Source organism: Bubalus bubalis, chromosome 3 (assembly GCF_019923935.1).
Source record: "Bubalus bubalis isolate 160015118507 breed Murrah chromosome 3, NDDB_SH_1, whole genome shotgun sequence".
Classification (NCBI taxonomy): Eukaryota; Metazoa; Chordata; class Mammalia; order Artiodactyla; family Bovidae; genus Bubalus; species Bubalus bubalis.
The window spans coordinates 26,114,987-26,137,685 of NC_059159.1; the positions used below are offsets into that span (position 1 = coordinate 26,114,987).

The window sequence follows — 22,699 nt, forward strand, 5'->3', positions numbered from 1 at the left end:
GGTGATGGACAGGGAGGCCTGGCGTGCTGTGGTCCATGGAGTCACAAAGAGTCGGACACGACTGAGCGACTGAAGGGAATTGAACACATTCCCAGGTGACCTTAATGTGCTGGTTTTGAGAACCACTGCCCTAGAGAAACTGCCCATAGGCACAAGAAGACATGGACAAGGTCATTCAATGTGGCAGTTATAAACAACTAAAAATCCAGTAGGAGGGAAATAGGTAACTAAATTGGGTTATTTCCATACAATGGAAAACTATTTCAGGATTTAAAAGCAATGAACTGCCCAAGGAGATAAGATCAAACACAATACTAACGAAAAAGAGTTTTGGAATGTCTTGTGCGGTACATTATTTACACAAATTTAAGATTTATATATTATTTACAGATATTTGCATACAGTTCAGTTCAGTCGCTCAGCCATGTGTTGACTCTTTGCGATCCCATGGACTGCAGCACGCCAGGCTTCTCTGTCACCAATTCCAGGAGCTTGCTCAAACTCATGTGCATCGAGTCGGTGATGCCATTCAACCATCTCATCCTCTGTCGTCCCCTTCTCCTCCTGCCTTCAATCTTTCCCAGCATCATGGTATTTTCAAATGCGTCAGTTATTCGCATCAAGTGGCCAAAGGATTGGAATTTCAGCTTGAGCATCAATCCTTCCAATGAATATTCAGGACTATTTCCTTTAGGATGGACTGGGTGGATCTTCCTGCAGTCCAAGGGACTCTCAAGAGTCTTCTCCAACACCACAGTTCAAGAGCACCAATTCTTCAGTGTTCAGCTTTCTTTATGGTCCAACTCTACATCCATACATGACTACTGGAAAAACCATAGCCTTGACTAGACAGACCTTTATCAGTAATGTCTCTGCTTTTTAATATGCTGTCTAGGTTGGTCATAACTTTCCTTCCAAGGAGCAAGTGTCTTTTAATTTCATGGCTGCAGTCACCATGTGCAGTGATTTTGGAGGCCAAGAAAATAAAGTCTGTCACTGTTTCCATTGTTTCACCATCTATTTGCCATGAAGTGATGGGACCCGATGCCATGATCTTAGTTTGTTGAATGTTGAGTTTTAATGCATACAGTAGAAGTGAAAAAAATCAATGACAAGCTATGTAGCAGATTCAGGATGAGGGAGCAAGAAAGAATGAAGCTGGGAAAAGAATGCAAGACATTTCAAGTTGATCTCTCACATTTCTTTTAAAATTATGACAACCTAAGGCAAATATGACGATACAAATGTCATTTAATTTGGGATGACAGCTACTGTTGTGTGTAATATCCTTTGTACTGTTCTACTTTATCTTTAAAATATATTAATTGTAGGAATAGTATAAAATGATAACTTATTTCATTATATCATAAACTGTCTGCTACTGCTGCTGCTGCTGCTAAGACGCCTCAGTCGTGTCCGATTCTGTGCGACCCCATAGACAGCGGCCCACCAGGCTCCCCCGTCCCTGGGATTCTCCAGGCAAGAACACTGGAGTGGGTTGCCATTTCCTTCTCCAATGCATGAAAGTGAAAAGTGGAAAGTGAAGTCGCTCAGTCGTGCCCAACTCTTCGCGACCCCATGGACTGCAGCCCACCAGGCTCCTCCGTCCGGGGGATTTTCCAGGCAGGAGTACTGGAGTGGGGTGCCACATTGTCTAGTTTATAATATATAAGGGAGAAATTTCTTTCCCGAACTCCTGGTTTATTTTTAGTTAGGGACAGATAATATGAATCTTCTAAATGTCTGTGTTTGTCCTCTGTGCTTGACTACTATGAAGCTCTGAGACAAATCTGTCTTGAAACTACAGGCTCACATGCTCATTCTATATAGCTCATATTATTACTGTACTATAGCTTTATTATTTTCTTAACACTGTTACTAATTTTGCTATAAGTCCTTAAACTGTTTATTTTACTCTTTGATATGTTAAGTATTTCTGGAAACTGCCTCAAATCCTTCATAGAAAGAGGTATAAATGAATAACTTTCCCCTGCCCCCAAATCACTCAACTCATACACATTCAGTAGCTACTTAAGTAATAAGCATGGAAGAGTATTAATAAGATATAGGGCACCCTCACAGAGTAATACCACTAGTATTACCAGAGTCCCTACTGGTTTTAACACTATCCTACATATGTTTATAATTAAAATATCCCATGTAATCACAGATGAAGTTAAGACGTATACACATAATGTGCTATTTTACTTAAGCCAGCAAACTAAGCACTGCAATGGTCTTTGGGCCTCCCTGGTTTATGCAATTCAAGATTTCATGATAATATCAAGAAAAGAGACCTGTGATCAAGATAGGCTTGCATTTGATGGCAAACACATTCTCACCTCATGGGCTGCAGCCTGCCAGGCTCCTCTGTCCAGGGATTCTCCAGGCAAGAATATTGGAATGGGTAGCCATTCCCTTCTTTAAGGATCCTCCTGGATCCAGGGATGGACCCGGGGTACCTCCTGTATTGCAGGTAGATTCTTTACCATCCAAGTCACCAGGGAAGCCCATTTATTTGTCTAGTAGGACACAACTAAAGTGACTTAGCATACCATAGCAAATGCATCTTAGGCAGTTTTATAAATCCAGTTACCATTACTGCCAGTAGGAACCAGAATGGAATTTCAAAATTCCCAATTAAAACTATCTTTTGGGCAGGCTGGCAATGAAGATGTGAATTTTACACGTTAGTTAAGAGCATAAAACTTGGCTCTGTGCAGGCTCAGCTCAATATTGATGGATCATAAAATATTAATTTGAGTTTATTGTTAAAGTTTAAAAAATACTTCAAACTTATCTAAAAATTAATAATTTCAGAATTCTCTAGGCCTAAGAAAAAAACAAGTTTAAAAGCCAGCTTATTCTAATGGATTAACTTTTGCTACAGAGCTATGGTCCATTATCATAACCAGAAGATAAAATACAACTTGTCTTGGCCATTGTTTCCTATCTTTTTTGTTTCTCATTTATTCTGTACACAAGTCTGTGTTTTTTTGTTGTTTTTTTTTTAAATAATATCACCCACCCATCTTCCAATTGTTTAAAAATGTCCAGCCCAGCAGTCAGTAGAACTAGAGAATCAGTTTTAGACTCTAAGGAGCTCTAGCCACACAACCTGCTGGAAGGGAAACTGACTAGGATAGCACAAGTTTAATTAATTTCACTCAGAGTAGGCACCATGTGCAAACACATGTTCATCAGCAAAGTAGTCTGGTGGTACATGAACTCTTCAGCACTTCATGCCAATTGCCACAGATGCCCAGCAGAAAAACAATTTTAGAAAAGAGGAGGTCTATTTGAGGGTCATGGTTTGAGAATCTTTAGGAGACAACAAGCATCAACATAGACTGTTCCTGGCTTCAAACAAGTTAAAACATGACTTCCCAAGTTCTCTAACAAGAAATTTATTTCCCAAAGCTTAGCAAACTTCCCAGTATGCTGACAACTCGGAGGCTTGAACGTATCTGTTACATGTGCGCTAAGTTGCTTCAGTTGTGTGCGACTCTTTGCGATGCTATGGACTGTACCCTACCAGGCTCCTCTGTCCGTGGATTTTCCAGGCAAGAATACTAGAGTGGGTTGCCATTTCCTTCTCCCAGGGGATTTTCCCAACCCAGGGATCCAACCCAAGTTCTCTTATGTCTCCTGCACTGGCAGCTGCGTTCTTTACCACCAGCGCCACCTGGGAAGCCCTATCTGTAATATACTACCATTTAGTTTCCTGTTCACTCCATTAAATCCTGACCTGTGAGTCTACACCTCTTCTGAGTGTATCTTCATTCTATAAGATGAAAAAGATTGGTTATTTTTCCCTTCATTGTGAAAACATAAATCAGTAATTTGAACTGAATTCTTATGTAATCAGGATAATTCCAGGATAGAAAATGAATTCCCTGTACAATAGAGAGAAACATCCCAATAATTTAACCTGTGGTATATGCTAGAGCTAGGCTAGACATTCTCTGCAAAATGTTATACAGACAGCTTGTGTAGTTTTCTTTTTTTCTTTCTTTTTAGTGGAAAAAGGATTCAACCCTTAAGGATTTTTTTAAAAAACTTTTTATTTTGAATTGGGGTTTAGCTGATTAACAAACAATGCTAATAACTGAGAATTTCAGGTGAGATTATCAATGCTAATAAATGATAACTGCAGGTGAACAGCAAAGGGAATCACCCATACATATACACATATCCTTTCTCCTGACAGCTTGTGCAGTTTTTAAATCTTTTATTCTTTATAAGCATTCTTCCATCTTCAATCTAATCCACATCATCCAGAGAATTAAAAAAAAAACAACAAACTATTAATACAGGCATATCACATATATGGTATCTTTATATCCATCAGTCTTAAAATTACAGGATAAAATTATGGAGATACTAGACTGAATCACTGTTTTTGTAGGCCAAAGATAGTCAAAAATTGGCAATTTCATATGGTTTAATACATAAACATGCACAAGCTAGAAGGCTGGGAATATGGCTTCTTGCCAAAGCATAGTTTTTTAGGGACTTTTTAAAAACCTGTAACTTTTTTTTTTTCATGGTTTAAAGCCTGGTACAGTTTCCAAGTAAGGAAAAATCCCAATGTCGTTAACTATTTTAAACTTGAGAGACGTCTGCATTTTCCAAAACAGAAGATGCCAAAAAGACTGTTCACACACACACAAAACTATAGAAAGACTTGGGTATATTCATTTTTAAGAAACTTTTGGGACCTCAAAGGAGTGTCTGTATTTCTTCCGTTACATATCCTCAATCATGTACAGCCCAGGAGGTAGTATCTTCTTTCTCATTACCTTATAAATTACAGGTCATACTGATTTCCTCTGCTGCAAGGTCTGAAAGACTTTTGAATATCTGTTATGAGTAAACTTTTTGCAGTTCAGTCTAGTCGGTGCCCTGCTTAGTCGTTCAGTCATGTCTGACTCTTTGCGACCCTATGGACTGTAGCCAGTCAGGCTCCTCTGTCCACCGGGATTCTCCAAGCAAGAATACTGGAGTGGGTTGCCATGCCCTCCTAGAGCGAATCTTCCCAACTCAGGGATCGAGCCCAGGTCTCTCGCATTGCAGGTGGATTCTTTATCATCTGAGCCACCAGGGAAGCCCTCAATGTAGTCTAACAAAATACTAAATGCACTTAAAAAAAAAAAATTTAGAGACACTTCTTAAAATGAAACTAGGGGCAATCAAGAGAGATTTCAATCAGCAAAGGAAGCCTGGGATTTCTCATGTCTCATGTCAGGTACACTCTTCCTAAAATTTACAAGTTAAAGATGACTGCTTTTAAAAAAAACCTGAGATATAACTGACATGTAACACTGTATTTTTTTTTTAATTCTACAACATGGGGATTTAGAATTGAGTGACTCTAAAGAGCAAGAAGAAAAAGATCAACAGCTTAACAGAAAAATAGGCAAAGAACAGCCAATGGTTTACAGACAAGTAAATATCAATGGCTCTTAAATATGTGAAAACAAGTTCAACTCTCATTTATAATGGATAAATGCAGAGTAAAAAACACATTAATTCACCCAGTGACTCTGAAAAGATTAAAATGTTTGATAACACTTGCCTAGGGTAAGGAGAGAAGGAAATGGCAACCCACTCCAGTGTTCTGGCTTGGAGAATCCCAGGGATGGCAGAGCCTGGTGGGCTGCCGTCTATGGGGTCGCACAGAGTCGGACACGACTGAAGCGACTTAGCAGCAGGGTAAGGAGAACATTTCTGATTGGAGTATAAACTGTTATAAACTCCATGAAGGGAAATATATATCGAAATGAATAAGAAATGCATATACCCTTTGATCTAACAGTTCCATATAGAAATTTATCCTACTGATATATTTAATATGACAAATATAAAAGGTTTTTCAATGTGGCACTATTTGCAATCACAACAACTTAAAAAAAGGAAATAACCTGAAAGTCCATCAGCAGGGGACTGATTAAATAAATTATGGTATAGACAATGTAATAAGAGCATTTATTTTAAAAAAGTATGGGGAAGCTCCTTCTATCTAAACATGCAAAAATATTTAGTGTGTGTGTATAAAACTCTGTAAAGCTACACAAGACTCTAGGGACACTGGCTACTTCCAAGGAAGGAAACTGGTACTTGGGTGGGAAGGAGAATTTCCATTATGTTCCCTTTTGTACTTAGTGAATTTTGAACCACGTGACTATATTACCTTTTCAAATAGTGAATAAAAATATCTTAAAGAGAATCAGCAGACTTTACAATTAATTTCTCTAAGGTATGAGACGGCTTATAAATCAGATCCTTATGAGAAACAAGACAGGAATTCTTCAGTGGCTTCCACTGTTATCCAAATAAAATCTGCCTTTTGTCATGACGGCCAAAGCTTTAGTATATCTCTTAACCTCACCTAACACTTACTCTTCTCAGTCATCAGGCTTTAGTTACTCAGGCCTTTAGTTCTACCTGGTGAACACATCAGGCTCTTTCCCAAAGCTCTTTCTTTCCTCATATTTTTTCACAGCTGGCTTCTTCTTGTCATTTAGGTGTCCTGTCAAATGTAGTATCCACAGACAGGTCATCACTGACCACGGGTTCAGAAGCAGTCCTCACTTACAGCCTCTTTCATCACATTACCCTGTTTACATTTCTTTTTTATTTTTTTAACTTCAAAGTTTTTATTTTGTATTGGGAATATGGTCAGTTAACAACGCTGTGGTAGTTACAGGTGAACAGCGAAGGGACTCAACCATACATACACATGTATCCATTCTCCCCCAAAGCCCCTTTCCATCCAGGCTGGCACATAACATTGAGCAGAGTTGCATGTGTTATACAATAGGTTTTGTTGGTTATCCATTTTAAATACAGCAGTGTGTAGATGACCCTCCCAAAGTCCCTAACTATCCCTCCCCCTGGCAACCATGCGTTTAATCAGACAGAGGAGAAATATCCTATGACACCCCTTACATGTGGAATCTAAAAAGAAATGATACAAATGAACTTACTTTACAAAACAAGAAAGACTCACAAATTCAGTAAACAAACTTACATTTTTTTAGTACTACTATCTGAAATTGCCTTGTTTTTATATTTTCACTTGTCTACTGTCTCTCCCATTAAGAAGTTAAAGCACAATGAGAGAACAGCATTCCCCTATGCCTAAAATGGTATCACAATAGGTATTCAATAAATATTTGTTCAATGAAATTGCTACTGACTAACTAGACTACTGTCTTTTGGGATCATATCTTTCTTTAATGAGCTCTAGTTAATAGGAGTTGCTGAATGAGTAACAGCTATAGGAATCCAAGCATACTTTTAAAACAAAATATTTTAGAGACTTCCCTGGTGGTCCAGTGGTTAAGAATCTGCCTTCCAATGTAGGGGATGAGGGTTCACTCCCTGATGGGGAACTAAGATTCCACATGTCACAGTGCAACTAAAGCCTGGGCATATACTCTGATAAAACCACAATTTAAAATGACGCATGTAAAAAAAATATATATGTGCATGTACTCCACCAAATGACACATGTACCCCAATGTTCATTGCAGCACTATTTACAACAGCCAGGACATGGTGACTCAGATGGTCAAGAACCTGCCTGCAATGTTGAGACCCAGGTTCAACCTCTGGGTCGGGAAGATCCCCTAGAGAAGGAATGGCAACCCACTCCATACCCTTGTCTGGAGAATCCCATGGACAGAGGAGCCTGATGGACTACAGTCCATGGGGTCACAGAGAGTCAGCTGCGACTAACTCTTTCACTTTCGGACAAGGAACAACCTAAATGTCCATCTACAGATGAACGGATAAAGAAGATGAGGCACATATATACAAGGGAATATTACTCAGCTATAAAAAGGAACAAAACTGGGTGGCTGGTAGAAATGTGGATGGACCCAGAGTCTGTCATACAAAGTGAAGTAAGTCAGAAAGAGAAAAATATCATATATTAATGCATATATGTGGAACCCAGAAAAATGGTACCGATGAACCTATTTCCAGGGCAGGAATAGAGGCACAGACATAAAGAATGGACATGTGGACACAGAGAGGTAAAAGGAGGGTGAGACAAACCGGGAGATTAGGATCGACATATATACACTACCATGTGTAAAACAGCTAGCGGGAAGCTACTGAGGAGCACAGGGAGTTCAGCTCAGTGATGATCTACAGGGGTGAGGCGGAGGGCGTGGGAGGGAGGTCCAAGAGGGAGGGGACATACGTATACATACAGCGGATTCATTTCACTGTGCTATAGAAACCAACACAGCAGTGTAAAACAATTACACTACCAAAAAAAAAAACTTAATGGTTCATCTTCAGTTTTAAAGAACTAATTTAATACATTCCAAAACTACATTCTTCTTTGATTAAAAAAAAAAAAAAAATCCAAGAAAAATTGAGAAAAAAGAGAAATGTGCAGGGCTAAATGGGAAGTTCCTGAACCCACAACAGTTAAGACAAACATCTTCCAGTGTAAGTCAATCCTGAAAGTACCATTATAGCAGCTGCTGGAAACTCATGCTAGACCTCTCAGTTATTCCAAGTTAAATTCTATATGGTAAAAGTCCCATATATGGATAAAAATGAGGTAGATTATTAGCATTTACTTAGAACTGATCTATATTTTCATGTCTGACACAGGGTTTGATTCCCTTAAAACTGACATGTAGAGAAATGATAATTAACATTAAATATATGCATGTGCAAACATGTGTATAGAAACAAATATACAGAGAGAGACACAGAGATAGACACATCCACCTTTAAAACATGTCCAGACACATTACTAAGTTTTTTCTATACCAGGCTATGATGCAGAACATATTTCTACCATAGTCAAATATTTATCTAACTAAGAGTTCAACTGTTCTTATATTTGTTGCATATAAGGAAAACTTAGAAGAAACTACTGTATATAAGGAAAACTCAGAAACAAGTATAGTATTACATATGCATGTCAGTACCATTTAGGTTTTCCCAGTTTACAGATCTCTTAGGCAAGCATGGACTCTGAAATGACTGTGAGGATTAGGTATGATTTTCAATATAAAAAGGCTATTTTTTTCTTCTTCTCAATGTGTTATGAGATAAGAGTTTTATAGAAATAGCCTGGCTAGTAAGGCTCACCCAAAGTCAAAATGAAGATGAACAAGAAGATATATGAAAGAATCTCAAGTCATTGAAAGCCAAGGAATAAACAACAGACTGCCCCACTGACTCCCAAGCTCTGCGTGTGCTGCTGTTTACAGCCTTACTGCCCTTCTCTATAGGTTAGAAATAACTACAAAGAGTCCTTGTCCCCAAGGAGACCTCAGCAGCCAGCTCAAAGGTTAAAATATGGAATAATTCTCAATCTGGACTCAACTTTTCCGGTTAGGAAAAAAAAATCAAAGAGCAGAAAAATTCATGGTCAATTTAAGTTAAGGGCTAGGGAATCATTCCCTCTCCCCAAAAACTATCCATTATGTAAGAGAAGTTAATATAGACCTATTAGCATAATCCCCCACCCGAAAAATATGTCCAGGGAGAGCATGTGAGTGGGTGCATGCTAAGCTGCTTCAGTCATGTCGGGCTCTTTTCAACCCTCTGGACCCATCAGGTTCCTCTGTCCACAGGATTCTCCAGGTAAGAATACTGGAGTGGGTTGCCATGCCCTCCAGGAGATCTTCCCCACCCAGGGATCGAACCCACATCTCTAATGTCTCCTGAATTGGTAAGTGGGTTCTTTACCACTAGCGTCACCTGGGAAGCCCCCCAGGGAGGGCATGCTCTGCTCCAAATGCAGAGGTCTGCCCTGGAAAGAGGTAGGTGCCACTCAACAGTCTTGTAGGACTCTATCTCCTTAGAACTTAAAAAGACTTCTTGGGTTTTTGTTTTGCTTTTTAATTCAGGCCCAAATAACTACATTTACATAATAACGTAAAAGAAAAAAAAAATTCCTGTCTCCACTTGAATGGAGGATCCTGCAGAATAAACCATGAGTGCAACAAGCACAGTTTCACAAAGTCTGGGTTCTTTCATCAGGTGATGTGCTGGTGTTGTTAACTACTAAACCCCTGCTAGGATAAAATACAAAACAAACAAACAAAAAGCCAACTTCCTCCAACTGCTTAAAAAAAAAAAAAAGGCAGATAGTGTTCATCAGATTAAGCTTCTCCACACATCACTTTCAAAATCCATTATTTGGGAGATGGCTAAAATAGAAAGACATGAATTCAAATCAGCAAACAAATCTGACTATAAAGGGGCTATTTCACTTCAAAGCAGATCTCTGTTTCAAAGGAAAACACCTTTAGAAAAGAAGTTAGATAGGCAGAACCAAACAATCAGCAACTTCTCTCTCTTCACTAATAATAATAATGTGTTGATTCCAGTGAATGGCTTGGGCAAAAATCTCTAGGGCCACAAAGAGCAAACTTAGGGAAAATGAAGATTTTAACACATCCCACATGTTATCAAAGACTTCTCCTCTAGGTTGAGAAAATTTATTCTAAAACAAGAGCTGGAACAGAATTTTAAAAAAAGAAGAAGAAGGAAGAGGAAGAAGAAGAGGGACAAAACCTTATGGTTAAGAGACTATTATATAATTATATAAAGCTTTTTTGAGATTTGAGAAGTTACAGTTTTTCACCTTCTCCCCTCAACTGCAATTATGAAGAACCTTATAAAATCAAACAGCAAACAGATGAGTGGCTTGGCCTTAATACAATTTAAGCATGTCCAATCTGTAATGAATTCAAAAACTAAGGAGTCATTTTATGAAACAAATAGGCAGAGGCTGCATAACCTCACAGGGTCCTCTGGCCTTTAGAGAAGCCATATTCAACAAGCAGTTCTCTTTGCCCACCAATGTTTTAGTCAAACCCTTTAAAAATATTTCTTGTTAACACAATCTGGCTAGAGAAGGGGCCAAACAATGCATACCAAAGAAGAAATTCTAAACTGGCCTTGGGGTATACAATTTGGGATAACTTCATTAACTCAGAAGCTGAAAAGACCCACCTGCTCCAGAGGATTTGGTCTACTACAAGGGCAACCAATCCTCTTCAGCATTTACTACTACATACTATCTAGCACTGCAGACGGTGATCGCAGTAATGAAATTAAAGGATACTTGCTCTTTGGGAGGAAAGCTATGACAAACCTAGATAGTGTATTAAAAAACAGAGACATCACTTTGCCAACAAACGTCCACATAAGCAAAGCTATTTAGTCATGTACAGATGTGAGAACTGGGCCAGAAAGAAGGCTGAACACCAAAGAATTGATGCTTTGGAACTGTGGTGCCAGAGAAGACTCTTGAGAGTCCTTTGGACTGCAAGGACATCAAACCAGCCAATACTAAAGGAAATCAACTCTGGATATTCATTGGAAGGACTGATGCTGACACTCTAATACTTTGGCCACCTGATGCAAAGAGCCAACTCATTGGAAAAGATTCTGATGTTGAGAAAGATTGAAAGAAAAAGGAGAAAGGGATGGCAGAGGATATGATGGTTAAATAGCCATCACCAACTCAATAGACATGAATCTGAACAAACTCTGGGAGCTAATGAAGGACAAGGACGCCTGGCATGCTACAGTCCATGAGTTTACAAAGAGTCGGACACGACTCAGCGACTGAACAACAGCTACCATCTAGTAGTATGAAATTCAGTATTCTCTGGAAACTTTCAATGAGAGACATCTAGACCTCTCTGTAACTACAAAAGAGATACTGAGGTATACGTATGCTTTCATTTCCTTCAAGTGTGGTCTTAAGTAGAGAAATCTGGTAACTGTTTACATTGGATCCATGTTCCCTACCTAAAACCACCTGCAAAAAATAAATTCTCCTTTCCAAAGTTCTTAAAAATAAGCCAATTTCTATGGTAATGGTAAGGTTCTAACTAAACTAAATGGGACAAAGGATGAGCAGCAAGTTCTCGGTTTTAAGTGTTCATTCCAAAATTCATGACGCAAGGAAAAAGTAAAACCACACAGGCAGACAAAACAGGTCAAAGTTAAAATGTCTGTCTTAACACAATTTCCTGGCTCCTGATGATTTGGCAGAATTTAAAAGATTAAAATGCAATAACACCTATTTTACCCAATAAAACTGCGTAAAAACATACATAAGCATTTAAGGTAAGAACCTCATGCCACAAGCAAAACTTTCAAGATGGTAGCTAGAATGGTAGAAATATCTAAGTTACACATAGAAAGATGAATTCTAAGGTACATACACAAAGATAATTTGCTCAAAATTTATATAGAGTAAAATGAAGCCCATGAATTGCTTTAAGGTATCTCCTTTTATAAGCTAGAATATAAATTTCTCTGAAGATCTTTTCTAGGGAGAAAAATAATCTTACTCTAAAAATGTCCAGATCATGTATTATCAACCATTAATTAAAATTTTAAATCCAAACACCTTTTCTCATCTCTATCATTAGTGTAAAGCCTTATCCTATATATAGCAGTCACCAGAGAAGACCTGAATAAATAACTCTGGTTTACCCCAGGAAAGAATATTTAGAATAAAACCTCTTTTGAAACCAGTTATGAAAAATGTTTAACACTGGTTGTAATGGTCATTATTAAAAAAAAAAAAAAAAACTTACATTCTCACCTTGTATAACTTTCAACTTTACATACTATTTGCACTGAAATGAGACAGTATATTGCACTCAAGATGTGTATTTTTTTTAAGTCATGATAAATACTTCTATGCATTTCATTCCACTTCTGTCCTCATGATCTTAAACTATGTTTAAAATAAAACTATAAACTATGTTTAAAATAAAACTATAAACTATGTTTAAAATAAAACTATGTAAAAACTCACCAAGTCAGTAGGAAGACTCTAATTTGTCTTGTCTAACAGGAAATCTCTGTGGGAAATAGAGATGATGAATCAGACTTAAGATTCTGAATCTCATACAAGTCTTTACTTAGGCTATTCTGAAAAGAGAAAATTTTACAAAAGCAAGTAATACATTAGCTAGGATTTACTAGTCAAAATTACCATTCTTGTATCTCATCACTAGTTCTGAGTGCTCTAGTTTCTAGTCATCTCTCAAAAAGGTTATACTTAGAAATTAAAGTCAGAAAAATTCAAGTTAATTCTTCTAATGAACTGGCCTATGAATACAGCAATAATGAAATAAGTGACTTGCCCCATGTCAACATTTATAAGAGGAGAGCAATCATTTTTGCCAGCAACTGCACAAAATGCTTAAAGAATTACTATCAAGTTTTTATGTAACATACCCTTTATAAAAAGTGCTCTGTGGGTCAATTACACCAAAGCAAGATGCATTTAAACAAAGCTATGTATCCTATGGTTTTAATAAACAGCTGCCACACTGAGGTTGCTGTTGAAGACTGGTGAGATATCTTAGCTAACCACTACCACCCTAAATAATCTACCATATCCTACAAAGTCATTCAAAACAAAAATAGGGATAAAAATGGTTGCTAGGCTTCTAGGAACATAAGCTAGGCAGAAAATTCTGGTGCTATCTTCCTTTTTATGAGAAAAGGAAATACTGCCTACATTATGGGTGATTCCTAAAAAACAGAATCTTTTCCTGAAAATGTAAATGTTATCTTTAACTGCTACCCTGGTACAAATAAGCTCCTCTTATTTTGGTTAACCAAGTCTAGTTACTATCAGCAGTGGATTTGAGCCCTCACCAAAAACTATACTAAACTACTGAATCTACAAGAGGACAAGTCGTGATTAGAAGATTTAAAATAGCAAGAGTCAGGTCAAATTTATCTAGCAGATATTTACTGAACACCAACTGTGTTTAATGTTTTGGTTTCTCAGTTAATTAGAATGCACACTTTTAGGCCCAGTAGACAGGCAAAATTTGAGTCTGACAATAGTGATAAGGACTAGAAGGAACAGGAACACTTTCACCCTGTTCTGTGGGTAGAAAGACAAATCAGTACAACCATTTTGGAAATCAGTTTATTCTTGCGCCACCTGGGAAGCCCCTAACTAAAGATCCAGCAATTCCACCCCCAAATATGGCCTGGAGAAAGTCCTGCACATGTCCATCAGCACATATATATGAGAACATTTACAGCAGCAATGTTACTAACAAAAATATCAACAGAACAGATACGCAAATTGTGATATATTAATGACAGGAATATATATACATGGCAATTAAATTACAGTTCTATGTAACAACACAGATGAACTTTACAAACATATAGTTGGGTTATGAAAGAAGACATAAAAGATGACATGTAGTATTATTCCATTTAATTACATAAAGTTCAAAAACAGACAAAACTAAGTTATATTGTTCTGCAATGAATCCTACGTGGTGAAATCACAAAGAATCATCTACTACCACAAATGTCAGGTCAGTGACACCTCTGAGCAGTGGTAGGGACTATGATCTAGAAGGGGTTATGATCTAGAACACAGCAAGCTTCTTCTGGGTGCTAGCAATGGTATTTATAGGTATAAACGGTGGTTATACAAGGCATTAACATAAAATAAGAGTATATACGGTATGTATATATCTCCTCCAATGTCTAAGGGTGAATACAGTGTCTTCCACAGAATATATCCTTGACTTTTTTTGCAAGACAATTCAGGATAAGAACTCAGTAATAAAGCAGGGCCACCCAGGAATGAATATCTATAGACAGGCTTTCCTATTACACTTCCTTTCTCTGAATTTAAATGTAATACTTAAGATCTGTATTTCTGGGAAATTTTCAGTACTGACACAAATGTTTAAATCTTTGTGGCTCACGAGGAGCCACTAGTTAATACCCAAATTATAAGAAAAAACAAAAACTTCTGAACATAAGTATTTTTTGCCATTACCTTTTTAGTTGAATCATGGATGAAACCTCCAATGATTTCCATCTCTCTCTGAGTAAAAGCCAAAGTCCTTAAAATACCTGAAAAGGCCCTGTACAATCTGGACCTCATTACCTCTCTCGCCTCATCTCCATTTATGTTCTCTGGAGCTCTCTGTGTTCCAGCCACATTGCTCTTCACTGCTGCTGTTTCTCAGACAGAATACGCTCGTTCCTGCCTTAGGGCTTTGGACTTGCCCTTTATCCTACCTGGATAACTCCTTCCCCAGATATTCTCTTGGCACACAACCTCACCATTGTGGGGCTTTCCCTAATAATCACCAGCTCTGTGAGGCCTTCCCTGACACCTTTAAACATGTCATCCCCAGCCCCTACAGCCACAGTCTTATTTTTCCTTCATTTTTTTTCTACAGCACATAAAGTCATCTACCATACTTTACCTGAGATGTAAGAAGGCAGATGTCTGTTCTGTTGCTATACCCAGACAGTGTCTGGCACATGGAAAATCAGAAATAAATACTTATTTAATAAATGATTGAATTAATCTGCTCTTTAGATTTCTATCCTTGAAAGATGAGACAGTAAGTTATACATTTGAAAAAAAGGTTTCCCCTCTCTATAAATCAAATTTGATTAACAAAGTTTTACTAAAAAGATTCCGATTTCTGTTCTTATCACTACTGACTTATAGGTAAATAAAAAGTCAATATGAACTAAATTGTATCTTCCCCTAAAACAAATGTGCATGGCATGTTTTAATGATGACAATGCTGGGAAAGCCCAGAGCGACAAGAGCTCTCCTGTACTGCTGGTGCAGAACTAAGTTGCCGCAGCCACTAAGGGCTACTCAACCAGATGTGGCAGAAAGACTGAGGGATTGCTTCCTTTAGTTATACTTTCTATTATTTTAAAGTTTTTTTTTAGTGAGCATATTTTCATAAAATCAAGGAAAAAGATGTTTTAAATAAGAATTATGCGAACAAAATATAATTCAAGAAGATTCTTTATATCATATTTTGATGCTTACAGAAACAGTAAAGTCTTCTATTATGGATCCAGATGAAACATCCCAAGACGGTAACTACGGTTCAAAGAAAAAATTATTTTTGACTTAGGAACTGAAACTTTTTATAGCAGAGTTTCTAGAGTGGAAGGAAAAACAAAACTTCATGGTGCTGGTGTTCCACATAAGAACATATTTTTATTCTAAAGGAAGATTTAAAATAGAAGCATTTCTCTGCAGCATAAAACATAGGACTAATGTGATAAAGAGCAGGTAAGAACTCCATTCAAACTTGGTGATTACAAGATAAGGAAAGTATAATTCACTGAAGAAAACTGCCTACTGGGTGATCAGACAGATACTTCTGAACATACATAGGTTATACTTTCCGTGGAACACTTCACCTACAATAAAGTCAGAACAAGCCCAGATCCAAAGGTTACTTTCCAACCACAATAACTTGTGACTTCAACTATTTCTTAAGGACATAAACAAATCTGGAAGAAAATACACAGGCACCTGATATTCTAGTTATATTTATTACTAACGTTTCCATTTTAAGGTCTTATCAACTGCTTTTAAACATACTTAGCACATAAATTCTTAAAGACATATATTGTGTCTTAAAGACAAAGTTGATATATTCAAGAAAGGAAGTCCTACTAAAACACTTCAGCAGGCGGTAGGGGTCGGGGAGGGGTGTATTATTAGAGAAGAGAACCAGTTTTCCTTTATAACACTTTAGCATTCCAAGTGCTCAAAGCTCTGAATGGGAACCCAGCTTTTAAAAGGGGGTAAAAAACATGCAACATAAAAATTAAAAATACACCCAACCTCACAATAATGACTAAAGTATAGTGGATTATGGAGAAGGAACTGGCAACCCACTCCAGTATCCTTGCCTGGGAAATTCCACGGACAGAGTCCTGCGGGCTACAGGCCATGCGGACACGACTGAGCATGCACGCACCCACACAGTAGATTAAAGATTCCAGAAAAAGATACAAGTAAGACACTGGTCACTGAATCATATGATCCCTAAACAAAATTTACCTGTAATAGTTCTAAGGTAAAGGCTGACACTTTTAAAATGTTTACTTTGGCTAAGAATGCTACAAAAAACTCTTTTGTAAGTATCAGCTACATTTGGATCATGCTGAATTTATAAGACAATACAAGAATTGCATGAACTGGATTGGAGATCACTCACTACTAGTCCTACATTTAATGGGTGAAACGTATTTTACTAGTCCTACATTTAATGCGTGAGACATATTCTAGAAGTTAAACAGTAATAAAACATATAATGGAGAAAGGGAAAAGGTGAGTAGTCACTGACGTATACGAAAATCAGCTACTGGATATGAAACAATAAAAATGCAAAACATTAATGTAAAGGTTGCCATATTTATCCGAGTCCAGAGAGAAGCCATAGGAAAAGAACATTTCAGAGCCTCTGGTCTTAGTAAAAGAAAACTGGCAAAATGGGAGAATTAAAATAAGACATTTTGGACAAAACTCAAACCAAAAAAGCAATAACAAGGAAGGAGGAGGAAAAAACTGTATGAGGTGGTTGTTCAATGAAGTTTTGTCTGTAATGGCAAAAAGAAAAATGGAAACGATTTAAATATCCATCATGGAGATTTGGGGATTTGGTAAACTGAAATATTCATACAGAAGGGTAAAAAGCAAAAACGAGGTACCTAGATCTATGTGGATCCTGAAAAAAATAGAATAAATGAAAAAAGTGACTGTGATAGAATTTACACATTCACACACACACCCTGTACTGGATGGACACGAAATTCATGGTCAGAGATTAGAGATTGTCTCTTGGGAGTGATGTAGGAAAAAGAAACTGAGAAAGTCAATCAGGAGGACTTCAACTGAAGGTGTCACAATCTCTCTACTTCTTGTTACGCTTTTTTTCCCTGTCCCCTCAAAAACAATAAATTCAGAGGGAACAGTAGGTTAGAAAAGCTTAAAAAAAAAAAAATCAACATCAGAGCAATATATTAAATACACAATAACATAGTCTGAACCAAACCAAAAAAGCCAATGAATTCAGTCCAGATCTTCTCAATAATAAAAAAACTTAGCTCTTGGTTAAATACTGCCCCCAGTTAATGGGAACATAGCACTAGTGTTACTTAAGCAGAGGGAGTAAAGGGACTGACTTTATACTTCAGAAAGAATAACATACAGTAACCCAGGACATGCTCAGTCAGTTCTCACGTTTCCACAGAGCACCTTCTCCTTCCTCTTCATCATCTACCTCTAACCTCCTGAAAACCTGTCCTCCATCTTTCCCTTTTATTCACTCTCCTCTAAGACCAACCCCTTCTTCAATCACCTCAAAGAATAGTACCTGAACTCAAAGACAGATTTTTAAAAAGAAAACTTGAGCCTTTTGGAAAATGATTTAAATGCTTTTTATTGAGCACGCCTTCAAATCTGTTTTTCCTCCCTCTTGCTTTACGTTTTCCATTCCCCAACCTGCTTTTCCCCCAGCTTTTCTCCTGCTGACCAACAGCTGCTTTCAGCTGCCAGCAAGCCTCTGGCAGGTGTACACTTCTCCTTTCTTAAGAAAACGATACTCCAAGTAAACCAAACAAAAGCCCACTCCATAGCCCAAAGAGCAAATACAGGGGGAAAATTTTAAGTAAAAAATACTAACCACATTCTGCTGCCTTTCATTTTCATTATGGCAAGGAATAAAATTCTAACTACCAAATAAGAGAGCAAAACCAAACTTTCATTATATCATCCTCATCGCATTAATCTGCGGTTCTCTTTCACAAGTCATTTTGGTTAAGAATGACAAGGCCACATACAATAGGTTTATAGAGCTGAGTACTACAGTTTAATGGAAATCATAACCTCAAGATTCACAGTCAAGATACAGCCTGAACCCTCCCACCACTACCTTCCTCGTCTTTTTTGTGGGGGAGGGGTATGCTAATCTTCTCTGTATCGCTGCATTGTTCAAATTTTAGTATTTGTGCTGCCAAAGCAAGCACTTTTTTGTCGTCTTTAAAAGGACTTCTAAGGTCCTTTTGTGGTAAGTGCTTTAAGCTATATAACCATTCCCTTACAAGCAGCAGTCAGTGCTTCACTGTCTTCAAAGTACTTTCACATTCATGATTTTCTTTGGGATTTTTTTAACAGAACTGTGAGGCATGCAGGGCAAGTATTTTATAAATAAGGAAACAAACAAACAAACAAAGACAATACAAATCAGGAAACAGAAGTTAAGAGGTTACAATCTATCATGGTTCAGTTCAGTTCAATCGCTCAGTCGTGTTTGACTCTTTGCGACCCCATGGACTGCAGCATGCCAGGCCTCCCTGTCCATCACCAACTCCTGGAGTCCACCCAAATCCATGTCCATCGAGTCGATGATGCCATCCAACCATCTCATCCTCTGTCATCTCCTTCTCCTCCTGCCCTCAATCTTTCCTAGCATCAGGGTCTTTTCCAGTGAGTCAGCTCTTCACATCAGGTGGCCAAAGAACTGGAGTTTCAGCTTCAACATCAGTCCTTCCAATGAACACCCAGGACTGATCTCCTCTAGGATGGACTAGCTGGATCTACCTGCAGACCAAGGGACTCTCAAGAGTCTTCTCAACATCACAGTTCAAAAGCATCAATTCTTCGGCGCTCAGCTTTCTTTATAGTCCAACTCTCACATCCATACATGACTACTGGAAAAACCATAGCCTTGACTAGACGGACCTTTGTTGGCAAAGTAATGTCTCTGCTTTTGAATATGCTGTCTAGGCTGGTCATAACTTTTCTTCTAAGGAGTAAGCGTCTTTCAATTTCATGGCTGCAATCACCATCTGCAGTGATTTTGGAGCCCCCAAAAATAAAGTCAGCCACTGTTTCCACTGTTTCCCCATCTATCTGCCATGAAGTGATGGGACCAGATGCCATGATCTTAGTTTTCTGAACGTTGAGCTTTAAGCCAACTTTTTCACTCTCCTCTTTCACTTTCATCAAGAGGCTCTTTAGCTCTTCACTTTCTGCCATAAGGGTGGTGTCATCTGCATATCTGAGGTTATTGATATTTCTCCCGGAAATCTTGATTCCAGCTTGTGCTTCCTCCAGCCCAGCATTTCTCATGATGTACTCTGCATATAAGTTAAATAAGCAAGGTGACATTATACAGCCTAGACATACTCCTTTTCCTATTTGGAACCAGTCTGTTGTTCCATGTCCAGTTCTAACTGTTGCTTCCTGACCTGCATACAGGTTTCTCAAGAGGCAAGTCAGGTGGTCTGGTATGCACATCTCTTGAAGAATTTTCCACAGTTTATTGTGATCCACACAGTCAAAGGCTTTGGCATAGTCAATAAAGCAGAAATAGATGTTTTTCTGGAACTCTCTTGCTTTTTTGATGATCCAGCAGATGTTGGCAATTTGATCCCTGGTTCCTCTGCCTTTTCTAAAACCAGCTTGAACATCCTGAAGTTCACAGTTCATGTATTGCTGAAGCCTGGCTTGGAGAATTTTAAGAATTAGTTTACTAGCGTGTGAGATGAGTGCAATTGTGCGGTAGTTTGAGCATTCTTTGGGATTGGAATGAAAACTGACCTTTTCCAGTCCTGTGGCCGCTGCTGAGTTTTCCATATTTGCTGGCACATTGAATGCAGCACTTTCACAGCATCATCTTTCAGGATTTGAAATAGCTATCATGGTTACATGACTATTAAGAAAGTGGACTGAGTTCAGAACTCGAAGTCTTTCAGCTTCTAATCCAATACTTTAATTCCTGTGACCAGATGATTCTTAGATCAAGGATTATTCAACATGGAAGAATTGGATAAACACTCCAATAGAAGATACCTAACTATATATCCTAACTTTCAATTCTGATTTCATTTTCAAGCAGTAACTCTGTTGAAAATTATGCTCTTTTCTTCTAACAAATTCTGAGCACCATTATTAATGACACCTGGGCAAACCGTTGATAGGCTCAGGCCTACTTTCAAGACTAGAACCTGGGAAAAAAATCCTATGTCCTAATACTTTTAAAATAACTTTCTATATTTTAGCACCTAATCATCGTTAATTTTTTTTAATGAAATCACTACTGTTCTAATATGTCAGAGTTTTCTGAGTTTACCAAAAACAAACAAACACTGTCTTTTCCAGAGGAGATCTCTCTCTCCTTTGCCAGAAGCTTACAGAATTAAAAAGCACAATTTCTAACATTCCTTAATTATATTCATTTGAGAAGTCTAACATGACTAAAATACTAAATGGCATCATCTTCTATCCGGTTGCTCAAGCCAAAACCCATGTCTTTCCATATCCCATCTATCAACAAGTCTTGTCAGCTGTACTGCTTCCCTAATGTATTCCACATTAATCCATTTCAAAGTTCATCCACTTTTGTGCAGTTTTGTCTCACCGGAACCAGTATTACCTGGTTTCTAATTGATCTTCCAGCTTTTTCTGTGGGACAATCTATTCGCCACAGAGCAGCCACAATGAACTTTCAAAAAGTAAACCAGTGTTAACAATCCACCTTGTAATGCAGGGGACATAGGTTCGATCCCTGGTTGGGGAACTAAGATCTCGCATGCTGTGGAGCAGCTAAGCTCATGCGCTACAACTAAAGAGTCCTTCCACAGCAAAGAAAATCCTGAATGATCCAACAAGGATCCCACATGCCGCAGCTAAGACCTGACACAGCCAAATAAATAAATACATATATTTTTTAAAGCAAATCAAATCATGTCACACTTCCATTTATCCACACTTAAAATAAAATTCTGTCTCATTTACCTGACCCTGAGTTCAGTTCAGTTCAATCACTCAGTCATGTCTGACTCTTTGCGACCCCATGGACCGCAGCACGCCAGGCCTCCCTGTCCATCACCAACTCCCGGAGTTTATTCAAACTCATGTCCATTGAGTCAGTGATGCCATTCAACCATCTCATCCTCCATCATCCCCTTCTCCTCCTGCCTTCAATCTTTCCCAGCAGCAGGGTCTTTTCCAATGAGTCGGTTCTTCACATCAGGCGGCCAAAGTATTGGAGTTTCAGCTTGAGCATCAGTCCTTCTAATGAATATTCAGGACTGATTTCCTTTAGCATGGACTGGCTGGATCTCCTTGCAGTCCAAGGGACTCTGAAGAGTCTTCTCCAACATCACAGTTCAAAAGCATCAATTCTTCGGTGCTCAGCTTTCTTTATAGTCCAACTCTCACATCTATACATGACTGCTGGAAAAACCACAGCTTTGACTAGACAGACCTTTGTTGGCAAAGTAACATCTCTCCTTTTTAATACGCTGTCTAGGTTGGTCACAGCTTTTCTTCCAAGGAGCAAACATCTTTTAATTTCATGGCTGCAGTCACCATCTGCAGTGATTTTGGAGCCCTATACAATCCTAATAGAAACTGGCCCATTATGCCAAATTCATCACCTACCCCTTACTCCAAACACACTGGCCTTCTTTCTATAAATAAGCCAAGCCTGTTTTCCATCTCAAGACCTTAGCACTATTTTCCCTCAGCTTGGAAGACACTTCTAGATATTCATATTGCTTGCTTGTTATTTACATTTAGCTCAACAGTCATCTCTTTTTTAAAAAGGTGTTCAGTGACCACAATCAAAGTAACAGCCCCATCCTTATTTGTCCATGGATTTGTTTTCTGGAATTAATTCTCTACACTGTCTACAGTTTATATAGCCTGATCATCTTCTGAATGTACTTATAATACTGACATTCTGGTCCTGCAAATCTGAAACCAGAACCTAAACAGTGGGAGCTCTGGGAATATAACACCCAGTTCAAAGTCAGAAGCAGTCCCCTTGTCTTTCTCTTGTTCATGTCCAAAAGAAACAATTAAACCTTCTTT

The 22,699-nt window shown here is 38.2% G+C and overlaps 1 protein-coding gene across 3 annotated transcripts in view; it reads right to left on the reverse strand.

Annotated features, from left to right (window-relative positions):
* Positions 1 to 22,699, reverse strand: part of LOC102414810 (speckle type BTB/POZ protein) — an 82,738-nt gene that overhangs the window by 23,855 nt on the left and 36,184 nt on the right. The window contains exons 2-3 of one of the 3 annotated variants that reach the window (XM_025280316.3): positions 15,851 to 15,904; positions 12,821 to 12,866 (exon numbers count right to left, since the gene is read on the reverse strand). The exons of 1 other annotated variant lie outside the window; for it this stretch is intronic. The gene's annotated coding sequence lies outside the window, so the exon portion shown is untranslated. The remainder of the gene's footprint in view (positions 1 to 12,820; positions 12,867 to 15,850; positions 15,905 to 22,699) is intronic. One more of the 3 variants, XM_006061968.4, reaches the window with a different exon arrangement.